Below are 14,530 nucleotides of genomic sequence, written 5' to 3'. Positions count from 1 at the left end.
GTCAAGATGAGAGAGAGCGGTGTGCAAAACCTGGGAGACCGCATCGTCCGTGGATCTGTTCGGACGGTATGCGAACTGCAACGGGTCCATGTTGCGAGGGAGGAAGGCGCAGATGTGTTTCTTCACCAGCCTCTCAAAGCATTTCATGACTACCGAGGTAAGGGCCACCGGACGGTAGTCATTCAGACAGGCTGGGGAGGCATTTTTTGGTACCGGTACAATGATGGATTTTTTGAAGCAGGCAGGGACCACGGACTTGTCCAGGGAGAGGTTAAATATTGTAGTGAGCACCGGAGCTAGCTGCGTAGCTAGAGTACTCGACTTGAGTACTCGCCCCGAGATGCCATCGGGGCCTGCAGCTTTCCTCGTGTTCACCCGTGTCAGAGCCCTCCTCCCGTCGTGCTCGGACAGCGAGAATGTGTGCACATTCCTCCCTTCAGCTTCGGTAGCCAGCCCGCTGGCGGTATTGTCGATAGTCGGCAGACCTGGGGTGGTGTTGCCCATCTCGAAACTAGCGTAAAAGGTGTTCAGGTCATCAGCTAGGGAGGTGCCGGCACTTGTGGATGAGGGGGGGGGGGGGTGCTCCGGTAGTTGGTTACAGTCCGTAGCCCCTGCCACAGGCTTCTGGTGTCCTGCTGCTCCATCTGTGACTCCATCTTGTCCCTGTACCTCCTTTTCGCGTCCTTCACCGCCCTTCGCAGTCGGTAGGACTCTACCTTGTAGACGTCCATGTTTCCTGATGCCAGGCCCGAGTTGTAGGCAGCGGTGCGAGCATTCAAGGCAACACGAACGGACCTGTCCATCCAGGGTTTTTGATTCGGAAAGGTGCTTACCCTTACCGTGGGGACAATATTATCGGTTATTGTTGCGATGAAGTCCGGGACTGCTTCCGCGAACTCACTGACGTCACTGGAACTTGCTTGGAACATATTCCAGTCGACATCGCTCAGTGCATCTTGCAACATGGCCTCTGACTGGTCGGACCACCGCTTTACGTCCCTCGTCTCTACCACTTCCCGAACTATCCTCTGTTTATACTCCGGCAACAGGAAAATGGCAGCGTGGTCAGATTTTCCTAGGGGAGGGAGTGAAACGGCCTTGTAGCCTTTCCTGAACGGCGTGTAGCAGTGGTCCAAAGTTCTCTCCCCCCTGGTGGCACACGTGATGTGTTGGTAGAAGTTTGGCATGACCTTCTTGAGATTTGATTTATTAAAATCTCCAGCCACCACCATAGCCGCATCCGGGTATTTGTTTTGATGTCGACATAGCACATCGTGTAGGGCCGATAGTGCCATGTCGGTGTCCGCCTGCGGTGGAATGTAGACGGCTGTGATGATCACTGAGCCGAACTCCCGGGGAAGGTAGAATGGGCGGCATGAGATCGTCAGGTGCTCCAGGTCCGGCGAGCAGGAACGGGAGAGCATCTTAATATTTCCAGGGTTGCACCAGTTGTTATTGGTCATGAAGCAGACTCCTCCACCCTTGGATTTCCCAGATGCTTCTGTTCTGTCAGCACGGTGGACAGTGAAGGACTCGGTTGGGCAGATTACCTGATCCGGAATCAGTGAGGTCAGCCATGTTTCAGTCAGGCAGAGGATGTTGCAGTCCCTTATGTCCCGCTGGAATCTGACCCTCGCCCTGAGGTCATCCAGCTTGTTTAATTACCCTCAGAGATCTGTGGACATTTTCTCTGAGGTCCCTCTATTTCTTTATACTAGTAATGACTGCAAGTTCAATTCCACAAAGTTCAATTAGGATACAACTGTCAGCTTCTTGAATCGACCTAACGTACCTTGGCAAATGAAAACTGCAGATCACCTCTTGCGCACCATGGATTGGTTTGCGAATTGTATGACGTTTGCACTAATGTCTTGTTTTTTGCACTCTTTTTTATTTCATTGACATAGAATCTATGTGTAATTGATGTATACTTTATGTATCAGTTATGTTTTAGCGCATAGTCTATGCACATTTGATGATGCAAGCAAGATTTTCATTGTACTTGTAACTCACTGTACTTGTGTATATAAGAATAAACCTGATTTGACATGACTAGACTTTCTATAATGCTGAACCATTGGTATATGTCACCATTATCCTATCCTGTATATTCCTCAACAACCACGTGCCGAGATTTGTGAGTTCCTCTTTTCTTTCATTGGGAATGTTTTGTGTCTGAACTTCCATTATGAACACTTGACCAGCAATTTCCAGTCCTTTGGTACTGAATTACATCCCAGGCTAATAAAAATTGGCAGTATTCCATTTTTTTCCCTCGACTGGTCTAAAAAGTTAAATAATCAGTTTCTACAAGTAACTAAATACCGTCACCACAATTTGATGCTTCTTGCATTTTTTGCTGGTATTCTGTTCAAGTGTTCTGCTCTTGGTAAAACTAAATATGAGGAAGTATCCAACACAGGATTTGTTAGTGTGGTCCTCGAGTCATTTATTTTGTGGGATTTAGAGACTGAACCAAAAGTTAATCAGTGTTCTTTGCTCCTGCTAAATTAGAATTCTTGTTTTTTTTAATTTACAAATCTTCAATGTCTTGTGTTACCCTTTTAATTTCTGGCTTGTATCATTTTTATTAATATACTAGACTAAGTGGGACGGGTTGCGTCCCATGTTCACATGGGAGGGCTGGTCCCCCAACGCAATATTCCACCTCTCCACCAATTCCAATATTGGTGGTCGGGGGGGCTTTCTGGAGTGCTAGTATGGGTGTGTGGGCTGAAGGGACAGGTTTCCAGAGGGCTAGTATGGACATTGTGGGCAGAATGGATTCTGGGCTGGCAGCTCAGTCACTCAGGCCTGGTGGGCTGGCAGCTCAGTCACTCAGGGCTGGTGGGCTGGCAGCTCAGAAACTGCCAGAAATTCTGCCCAAAACAGATGAGAGACTCTGTGAGAGAGTAGGGGGAGAGGGTGGGGATTCAATTTTAGACATTTTTCATCTATTTCTGCAGATCACAGCCATGAAGGAGGAAAGTCTATCCTGGCCTGGGTCTCACAGGGGGGGGGGGAGGGAGAAAAATACTGGGGTAAGGTTTAATACTTGCAGGGGGCATACTTACTGATGGACCGAAGGGACTCCTCTTGGGCTAGTACATGCCTGATGGGCTGAAGGGACTTTGAAAAAAACTCTGAGTGAAATCTCAGTGAAAGGCATTTTTCTGGATTTTTCCTGGACTGGCACAGGCCTTTTGGGCTAAAATGCTCTTCCAGGGCTAATACAGGCATTTTAGGCAAAAGGGGCTGGTTTCTCAGCAAATAGGGGCCTTGTGGGCCGAAATGGGTGGTTTCAGGCAGGCCAAACAACTCAGTTCATTTCATTTCACTTCCATTTCAATTTCAAGCACGGGACAGGCCAAACAACTCATCTCATTTCCCAGAGGAGCAACCTTTACCCAGCCACTGACACTCTCCTCCGCCTAGCGGAGTTGGTACTCACCCTCAACAACTTTACGTTTGACTCCTCCCATTTCCTCCAAACACAAGGCGTAGCTATGGGCACACGCATGGGCCCCAGCTACGCCTGCCTCTTTGTCGGGTACGTCGAACAATCCTTGTTCAATACGTACCAGGGCCCCATCCCCGACCTCTACCTCCGTTACATTGACGACTGCTTTGGGGCCACCTCCTGCACCCACACACAACTGACTGACTTCATCCACTTCACCACCAACTTCCATCCAGCACTTGAATACACCTGGACCATTTCCGACACTTCCCTACCATTCCTTGACCTCACCATCTCCATCGCAGGGGATAGACTTCTGACCGACATACACTACAAACCCACTGACTCACATGGCTATCTGGACTACACATCTTCCCACCCTGCCCCCTGTGGGGATTCCATCCCATACTCCCAATTCCTCCGTATACGCCGCATCTGCTCCCAGGATGAGACGTTCCACACCAGGGCATCGAAAATGTCCTCGCTCTTCAGGGAACGGGGATTCCCCTCCTCCACCATAGATGAAGCTCGCACCGGGGTCTCGTCCATACCCCGCAACACTGCTCTCTCTCCCCATCCCGGCACTCGCAACAAGGGCAGAGTCCCCCTAGTCCTCACCTTTCACCCCACCAGCCGGCAAATACAACAAATCATCCTCCGCCATTTTCGCCACCTCCAACGTGACCCCACCACTCACCACATCTTCCCATCTCCCCCCATGTCTGCCTTCCGCAAAGACCGCTCCCTCCGCAACTCCCTTGTCAATTCTTCCCTTCCCTCCCGTACCACCCCCTCCCCGGGCACTTTCCGTTGCAACCGCAAGAAATGCAACACCTGTCCCTTTACCTCCCCCCTCGACTCCATTCAAGGACCCATGCAGTCGTTCCAGGTGCGACAAAGGTTCACCTGTATCTCCTCCAACCTCATCTACTGCATCCGCTGCTCTAGATGCCAGCTGATTTACATCGGTGAGACTAAGCGGAGGTTGGACGATCGTTTCGCCGAACACCTCCGCTCAGTCCGCAAGAACCTACCTGAACTCCCGGTGGCTCAGCACTTCAACTCCACCTCCCATTCCCAATCCGACCTCTCTGTCCTGGGTCTCCTCCATTGCCAGAGTGAGCAACACCGGAAATTGGAGGAACAGCACCTCATATTCCGCCTGGGTAGCCTGCGGCCGGCGGGCATGAACATTGAATTCTCCCAATTTTGCTAGCCCTTGCTGTCTCCTCCCCTGCCTTAACCCTCGAGCTGTCTCCTCCCATCCTCCCGCCCTCGGGCTCCTCCTCCTCCCCTTTTTCATTCCTTATCCCCCCACCCCCTATCAGTCTGAAGAAGGGTTTCGGCCCGAAACGTCACCTATTTCCTTCGCTCCATAGATGCTGCTGCACCCGCTGAGTTTCTCCAGCATTTTTGTGTACCTTCATCTCATTTTCATTTCATTTCATTTCCATTGCCATTTCAATTTCAAGCACAGGGCAGGCCAAACAACTCATTTCATTTTCATTTCATTTCATTTCCATTGCCATTTCAGTTTCAAACACAGGGCAGGTCAAACAACTCATTTTATTTTCATTAAGTGCTAACAAATCATTTATTGCAAGTACATTGCAGACTCACAATTTGGTTGACTCACAGAAGAATCACAGTTGTGGCCTATCCCTTGCGATCTTCTCGAGTGACTGACTCACGTCCAGGCATCCGGGGTTTTTTAGTCCTGCCCCCCCCCCCAGGGAGGGGCGTTACCTTCATTGTGGTGATTGACAGGCGAGAGGACCAATCAGCTAATCTCAAGATTTTATAAACATACATAACTTATTTTTCCATCGATCGGAAAAATCCTCGGGGCTGCCTCAGCGGAGGAGGACTTTGAGTAAGATGGCCAAAAATCATAGCGATATAGGGTAGCGTTTTTTCTAAAATAAATATAGAGCGCAGACAGGAAGTGGTCAAGATGAGACTTTAAGTTATATAGATTTCACATTTGAAATCTGCTGCCTTGTTTAAATTACATATTGTGGTGTTACCTAAATATACAGTTGCTTTAACAAACTTGGCATGTTATTGCAACAACATGCATGAGCACTTTTAAATATTTTCAGTATGCTGCAGATGGTCTCATTTGAAAACCATTGCAGTAAAGGTTTGTCTTGTAAAGAGTATAGACTCACCTCTGAAAAAATTGGTGAAGGATCTCACAAAATTTTGCACAAGATTTGTGAAGAAAACTGTGGGGCAACCAATGAAACAGAATTTCTTGCTAAAATAAAGAATCAAATTTGAGAATCAAGAGGAGATTCTAGAGTCTTTAATTGTCACATATACCAACATGCAATGGTGACATTCTTACTTGCAGCAAGTTAAGATGCCAGTAAACCCAATACACATGGATAAATATACTAATCAAAAAATGAATAACTATAATACTAGCAGAGAAACAAAACTGAAGTCTGCAGTGCAATCAAAGAAACAGTTCATAGTTGCTGAGGTTATTGTCGTGCAGTGTTCAGAGGCTTGCTGGTTGCTGGGAAGAAGCTGCTCTTGAATCTGATGGTCAAGTTATGCTGGCAGAATATGCTGTGATGCATATGTAACTTTAGTCAGAGGGTGGTGAATCTGTGGAATTCATTGCCACAGAAGGCTGTGGAGGCCAAGTTTTTTTAAGGCTGAGATAGATAGATTCTTGATTAGCACGGGTGTCAGGAGCTATCGGGAAATGGCAGGAGAATGGGCTTAGGAGGGAGAGATCAATCAGCCATGATTGAATGGCAGAATAGACTTGATGGGCCGAATGGCCTAATTCTGCTCCTATTAATTATGAGCTCATGAAAATACTCAGAAAAACACTATGGGATTTAGTAAAGATTATTAGTTGATGACTGGCCTGAGTATGGTGGGCTAAAGGATCTGTTTCTGTATGGGTTTGTATAAATAACCATAATTAAAGTGAGAGAGGGATGATATTTAAGATGTCCTATGTTAATCTCCAAAGACAAAGAAGTGTGGAAATATTCTGATCCCCAGAGATAATCAAGGAATTAAAAATGCTGTCTTCTGTTATCTAAATCATATTGCTTGCACACTCTGGTAAAAGAATACTCTTGTTCAATAATTAATTGACAAACTTTCTTGCAATTAACAAAATGACTGAAATAAATGTACTTTAGTTTTCACAGGCATGCTGGTTTTTCCCAAAATGTCATCTTAAAAAGATACCGAGGGTTCTGCATGCGATGATATGTAAATAAGTATTGAAATGCAGATGAAAGTAAACAAAGTGCAAATGATGGAAATCTGAGGTAAAACAGGAAGTGTAGTAACCATTCAGTGGATCAAACCACAGTCTGTGGGAAGAGAAATGATAACATTTCATGCCAATGACCTTTGATCAGTTCCAATGAAGAGGGTTAATAGACATGAAATGTTCGCACTATTCCTCTCTCCAATGCATGCACCTTTTCCAGCATTATTATTAATATGTATGTTAAGGGTGGCCTGGTGGCACAGCAGTAGAGTTGTTACCTTACAGCGCTTGCAGTGACGGAGACCCGGGTTCGATCCTGACTATGGGTGCTGTATGTACGGAGTTTGCACGTTCACCCCATGGGTTTTCTCCGTGATCTTCGGTTTCTTCCCACACTGCAAAGACGTGCAGGTTTGTAGGTTAATATTTGTATAAGTGTAAATTGTCCCGGTTTGTATAAGTGTCAATTGTCCCGAGTGTGTGTAGGCTTGTGTTAATGTACGGGGATCGCTGGGTAGTGTGGATTCGGTGGGCCAAAGGGCCTATTTTCGCGCTGTATCTCTGAACTGAACAAAACTAATTGAAAAATAGACACAAAACGCTGGAGTAACTCAGCGGGACAGGCAGCATCTCTGGACAGAAGGAATAGGTGACTTTTCGGGTCAAGACCCTTCTTCAGACTAGTTAGGGATAACGGAAACAAGATATATAGATGGTGATGTGGAAAGGTAAAGAACAATGAATGAAAGATATGCAAAAAAAGTAAAGATGATAAAGGAAACAGGCCACTGTTAGCTGTTTGTAGTGTGAAAATGGAAGCTAGTGCGACTTGTGTGGGGGAGGGGTAGAGAGAGAGGGAATGCCGGGGCTACCTGAAATGAGAGAAATCAATATTCATACCACTGGGCTGTAAGCGGCCTAAGCAAAATATGAGATGGTGTTCCTCTAATTTGCGTATCTAAACTAAGTATATCCATTATTACAGGTTCATTAATACTTTGCAAAATGATTTGTGGTGAATTGTTCCCCAGCTGATTTGGGGTTTGAATGTTGATTAAAATGATAGTGCTAGACTTGATATTTCATTACAATTCATTGAATACTTTTGACTTTTTGACTTTATGATGCTTTGCTAACTGATTTATTATGTGTATAGAAATGTTTTTAGTCGCCTTTTCAAATTGTGAGGTGATTTAATAATAGATTAGTAAGCCTCCGATATCATATTAATTCACCACTGACTGCATCTACAATTCACGCTGCCTTGTAAAAGCAGCCAACACAATCAAAGACTTGCCCCATCCTGGTCATCCCTTCTTCTCCCTGCTCCCGTCTGGCAGAAGGTACAGAAGCTTCACACCACCAGACTCAATAACAGTCCCCTCTGTTATCAGGCTTGTGAATGGTCCTTCCATAAGCAGGGGTACTGTCCAATTTACCTCTGCCCCATTGTGGACGTTGAATTTTGTCTCTGGAACTGATGCGCTACAACACACTACAATGCTGAGAACCATATTCTGCACTCTGTCTTCTCCTTTGTGCTAACTAATTGAGTTTGCATTAATTGTATTTATGTTAGGAGGGAGAGATAGATCAGCCATAATTGAATGGTGGAATAGACTTGATGGGCCAAATGGCTAATTCTATTCCTATCACTTATGATCATAGAAACATAGAAACATAGATACATAGAAAATAGGAGCAGGAGTAGGCCATTCGGCCCTTCGAGCCTGCACCGCCATTCAATATGATCATCGCTGATCATCCAACTCAGTATCCTGTACCTGCCTTCTCTCCATACCCCCTGATCCCTTTAGCCACAAGGGCCACATCTAACTCCCTCTTAAATATAGCCAATGAACTGGCCTCAACTACCTTCTGTGGCAGAGAATTCCAGAGATTCACCACTCTCTGTGTGAAAAATGTTTTCCTCATCTCGGTCCTAAAAGATTTCCCCCTCATCCTTAAACTGTGATCCCTTGTTCTGGACTTCCCCAACATCGGGAACAATCTTCCTGCATCTAGCCTGTCCAACCCCTTAAGAATTTTGTACGTTTCTATAAGATCCCCTCTCAATCTTCTAAATTCTAGAAGATCGTATGACTTATAATAGTATTATCCATTCTGATTGAATAGCATGCAAAACAAAGCATTTCACTGAACCTCAGTACACATGACAATAATAAACCTAAAATTGAACCTAAGCAATATATTCCGTAATACATGTAAACACTTTCTTCTACATGTCTGTGTACTCTGCACCTTTAGTTGAAATTGCAGATGGCAATGGGCTCTCCCTCTCTGCAGCATAACTCGATCCATAGATTGAAAGAGAACTCTGAACAATATCTTCAACAGCAAATTGTAGCCATTTATGTCATTCCTCTATAATTTCTACCAATCATTTACCTGTGGAAATTCCAGGTGTATGTTTATACTGTAATTTAGGATGTACATTTTGAATGACTTGCTCCAAGAGCGTTTCACTTCCACTTCAACAGCCCGATCTTTCATGGTATTGATTAGCTAGTCAATAGCATTGCAAGAAAAACAGAACAACATAAAAGGTCTGAGCTATTTGTTACTGCATCCGAGGGGGGAAGGAATTTTCTCTGTTAACCCTGCTAGAAAAGAAGATAAAATTGAGTGAAACAGAATATCACTGATGTCCCAGCTTCAAGCTGCATCCGTAACCCATTGAACTGAATCAGACCAAACTGAATCAGTCTGAAGAAGGTTCCCGACCCGATACGTTGCTGATCCATGTTCTCCTGAGAACCCGCTGAATTACTCCAGCACTCTGTCTCTTCTATCCTTAACCCATTTCCCTGATCTCTCAGCTTCATAGGTCTATGGTGCAAAACCTGACATCGGCTGGAGTTTGTGCAAATGGTGATGGGAGTAGAAGCACAGAAATAAAATGAAGAGACAAGACCTAACAGTGATCGCCTCATTCTCAATTTTCTCCAGATTTTCTGTTGGAAGTTTTTATTGAAAAGTTTGCTGATTTCTTTTAAGATCCTGTTCTCCCTTTATTGCCTTCAACTATCCCATGATGTCCCAGAAGCTGATACTGGCTGCAGTCCTGCCAGAGGCTTGCATGAAGGGAAACTACTCACATCAGAACAGCGAGTGAGATGAATCCAGTCAACCGAGGATTTAATTTATTGAATAGTTTTCCACTCAACAAGCTCCAAGCTTCGTATGTAAGTATATTGCTTAAATTGTTAGCACATGAATTTCAATTAATAGTGGTGTCGCAACCTGTTTACACTTCTGTTGGTATGTTGGCTGATGATAGATCAAATTATTAAAATATGGGCTTTGCCAATGTAAAATATCTGTAAAAGGGAACTCGGAATGATTTCATTCACATCATTCAGTGACCTGGAGTCATATCATGGCACATGTGCTCCATATGGCATACATCAGAAACTAATCACAATGATAAATGCATTATGTCATCTGCTAAAACCATTACAAATTATTAAAACAAGACAAATGTTAAAGATAGGTCTCTGGCCCAGTAATGTCTCTAATAATTGTTAGCATATTAGTTATAATGTATTGCAGTGGTCAGATATTACATACCACAGGCAGAATATATACTGAAGCCTTGAGTTGGATGTAAGTGAATCAGGAGATCCATGTATCAAGAGAGCTAGCTAGCTCAAGTCATTAATCAGTATCCTATCTATCTCACACTCGTTAACTCAGTTCGGCAAATGGAAGTGACACATTATCTCCCATTCTCTCGCACAGAAACATAAGCAGCCTATCCCTCTAACCATTCATGTTGGCATTCGAATAGAGACATGTATTTATTAATTCAAAATCAAGAGTAAAAATTGAAATATTATTATTTTTCTTAACGAGGCCATAATAACTATTGTGATATAACGATGGCACCTTTCTGAGAAAAGGTCTTGACCCGAGACATCACCGATCCATGTTATCCAGAGTAGCTGCGTCACCTGCTGAGTTATTCCAGCACTTTGTGTCCTTTTGTGTATTAACCAGCAGCTGCAGTTCTTTCTTTCTATCTTTCTGTTGTGGCGCCTTCATGCCCTCATTGGTTTTGCACACAGCCGGTCACCGCTGACGGCTCGCCAGCAGCCTCATGAGAAGGTCCAGTCGCAAGAGCTCAATAACAACTCCAAGGTCAGCCTTATCTGCACACGGGTTATGATTGGTGAGAATGTAGGTAAAAGGGGCTTCTGGAATAAACGTGACACAAGGTGTCTGGCTCAGCCAAGTGTCATTTGTTTTTTGCTTTCTGTCGTGGGATTCAGTAGATCCTACAGTGTAGCCTTTGACAGAGTCTATAGAACATTGGAAAATGATCACCGATGCATACTCAATTTCTCGGGCCACCTCCTTGGGATGCAGGCCATCAGGCCCTGGGGATATATCTGCCTTCAGTCCCAACAGTTTACCCAACACCATTTCATGACTAATGTGAATTTCCTTCAGTTCCTCCGTCACGATAGATCCTCAGTCCCCTAATATTTCTGGGTTTTGGAGAGTAATTTTCCAGTATTTAGTAAATCTGTTAACTAAAGCAAGATAAGAACAGTTGTGGTGGATGTGGAAATGGGGTAATCCATGTACCCCGTTAACCAGAAAGATCAGAAATGTTCCTTTAACCTCTCAAGCAAACCTTTCATTGATCACACAGGTTTTTTTTGTTCAGCTCTTCAATTGTCTAACCAACTCTGCCAATCCTGTGCAAGCCACAATCGTCATCTCAGCCTCCTGCATTTAAGACCTAACTTTTGCTTCAGTCAGCATAAGCTTGGCAGTATGGAACTTGTCAAAGTTTCAGTCTGGCAAACCGCCTGAATAGAAGGGAATTTTCAAGCTCGCATCTGGCTGGAGTGAATGCAGCATCCCCTAGCTTTTTCTCACACCTGGCCAGTGGCCAGCTTGTCAATTTGGTCCACTGTCCTGTTAGAAACTAAATTTTAAAACATTATTAAAATCTCCTGCCACTAAATTGGACAGAGTCTCTGATTCTCTGGAATATCTGGAATTGTCTACAATCACCACATAACTTATGTTCTCTTCCTGTTTCCCCATAAATGTCAGGCCTACAGTGTTCATGACTGATGCTTCCCATGACTTCCACGCCTAACGTTATTCAGGGAATTTGCTTCCTACCTAAAGCAATATGTTTGCCCTCTCAAGACTTGCAATGTTCTACAGATCATAATACTGATATAAACTATTTGCAGTTTCTCAACTCTGTCAATGCTAAAATATGCCTATTCCAAGTCTGGCTGACCCATTCACGAGCATGTTGTTCACACTCATGCTCATTCAGTCTATTAACAATTGATCCATCAACAGTGTTAGAGTTGTACTCCAATTCTCTATTTGGCTCTTTCAATGCATTCTTCAACAAAGCAAGTGATAGTTGGTTTTAGAGATACAGCAATATAAACAGGCACAGTGGACCACTAAGTCTACACTGACCATCGATCACCCCTACTCACTTGTTCTATGTTATTCCCAATTTCTCATCCACTCCATATACACTAAGGGCAATTTACAGTCCAATTGACCTCCAAACCCGCACGTCTTTGGGATGAGGGAGGAAACCCACACAGTTACAGGGAGAACATGCAATTTCCACACAGACAACACCAGAGGTCAGGATCAAACCCAGGACTCTAGTGCGGTGAGGCAACAGCTCTACGGGCATTCCCACTGTGCTGCCCGCACATTGTTCTGGTTTGGCCTTGTGTCTAGTGAAGTGAAAAGAAAGAGTGAGGGAATACAGAAAGGGAAGTAACTAAAATACGAAAAAGAGAAAAGAAGGAAAAAGAAAAAGAAAAAGAAGGAAATAAGAAATTATGTTACATTTATGTCATCCCTTTTACAGTCCCAGGACATTCCGAAATATTTTACATCCAATTAAATGCTTTTATAGTCAATTGAATATTGGATTACACAGTCCCTACATCATGTAACCGCTTATCACTCTGGTACAATCCGAGCAAATACTGCTTGTCAAGCCTTTCCTTGATTGCTCTTGAGATGCTGGTGATGGAGACAGATCTATCCCTAATTGTCCTGTGGAATGGAGATGTTTTTTTCGTTATTGAGTGTAGTTGCTCAGCGACAATCCATGAATCTTGGTGTAAACTCTTAGAAACATAGGGAGTTGTATATTTTCTTGATATTTTGATATTTTCCATATTTTGCCAAATTTCAGTGTATTTTTCTGGCACATCAGAGTTTACATTTGTTGAGTGCACTATACCGACAGTACTTTCCTTTCAATTAAAGCTACAGATGAGGGAATTAAGAACATATCATCCATGCAAAGTGATAATTTGCTCTATATTTAGTCAGAATTATATTTACTATTAATTGGTTTATTTTTTATTCCCTAATTTAAACACTGACTCATAATTTCTGACCATTCATCAGTACAAGCCAAATGTTATCAAGATCAAAAAGGATTTTATTTTAGCTAATGCTCAGATATTTAAAGTGTACTAAACTTAGTGGGACCCATTGGGTCCCAGCACCACAGGGGACGACTGGTCCCCCAATGCAAATTCCAATATTGGTGGCCATTGGGGGGGGGGGGGGGTGGGGGGGGCTTTCTGGAGCGCTACTATGGGTGTTGTGGGCTGACGTGACTGGTTTCCAGATAGCTAGTATGGACATTGTGGGCCGAATGGATTATTGGACTGGCGGCTCAGTCACTCAAGCCTGTTGTACTGGCAGCTCACTCACTCACGGCTGGTGGGCTGGCAGTTGACTCATGGCTATTCCTTGAAATTTCATTTCAAGCAGGGTGCAAGGCCACCAAATTCAAGAGCAGTTTCATATCATTTCAAGCAGGATGCAAGGCCACTAAAGACAGCGAGTCATGACCTCTCCCTCCTCCATCTTGCAGAGACTGAGCCACGACTACACTTCTGGGTTTTATAGTCCCTCCCCCTCCTCGGCACCTGATGAGCGGAGGGGGACTCTGAGTAAGATGGCCAAAACTCACAGCCGTACGTGGTAGCGTTTTTTATAAAATCAATATAAAGCACAAACAGGAAGTGGTCCAGATTAGACTTTTAATTATATAGAAGGCAAGGCAACTTTAATTAGGCAAGGCAACTTTAATTAGGCAACACAGCTATAGCATTTCCAAACCAAAAGCAACACAGCTTTAGCATTTCCAAACCAAAGGCAACACAGCTTTAACATTTCCAAACCAAAGGCAACACAGCTTTAGCATTTCCAAACCAAAGGCAACACAGCTTTAGCATTCCTAAACTATATTTTCAAACCCCATTAAGGGCACTGACAGGTCAGTAAAACCACTCACAGTTTAGTAGACATGTGTTTAGTGTTATTCACAGCTCAGACTGAGAGACGTGATCCTCTCGCTTCCCCCATCTTGCAGAGACTGACTGAGGCACTCAACACTTCCGGGTTTTATAGTCCCTCCGGAAGGGGTGTGGCCTTCAGGAGAGAGAATCTCAACATTTTATAAACACTAATAACTCTTTTATTTTTCATCGATGGGAAAAATCCTCTTGTCCTGCGCAGTGGAGGGGGACACTGAGTTAGATGGCCAGAAATCACCGCCGTAAGTGGCAGTGTTTTTTTCTAAAATCAATATACAGAACAACAGGAGGTGGTCAAGATCAGACTTTTAGTAATATAGATATCATAAAGTCCACTTCAATATTAGTACTGGTACGATACAATCAAAATATGGGTGTCAGGGATTATGGGGAGAAGGCAGGAGAATGGCATTGAGGGGGAAAGATAGAACAACCATGATTGAATGGTGGAGTAGATGATGTCTGAATGGC

This window comes from Amblyraja radiata, chromosome 16 (assembly GCF_010909765.2).
Source record: "Amblyraja radiata isolate CabotCenter1 chromosome 16, sAmbRad1.1.pri, whole genome shotgun sequence".
Taxonomy (NCBI): Eukaryota; Metazoa; Chordata; class Chondrichthyes; order Rajiformes; family Rajidae; genus Amblyraja; species Amblyraja radiata.
The sequence above is the reverse complement of the archived record's forward strand: the minus strand, read 5'-3'. Positions refer to the sequence as shown.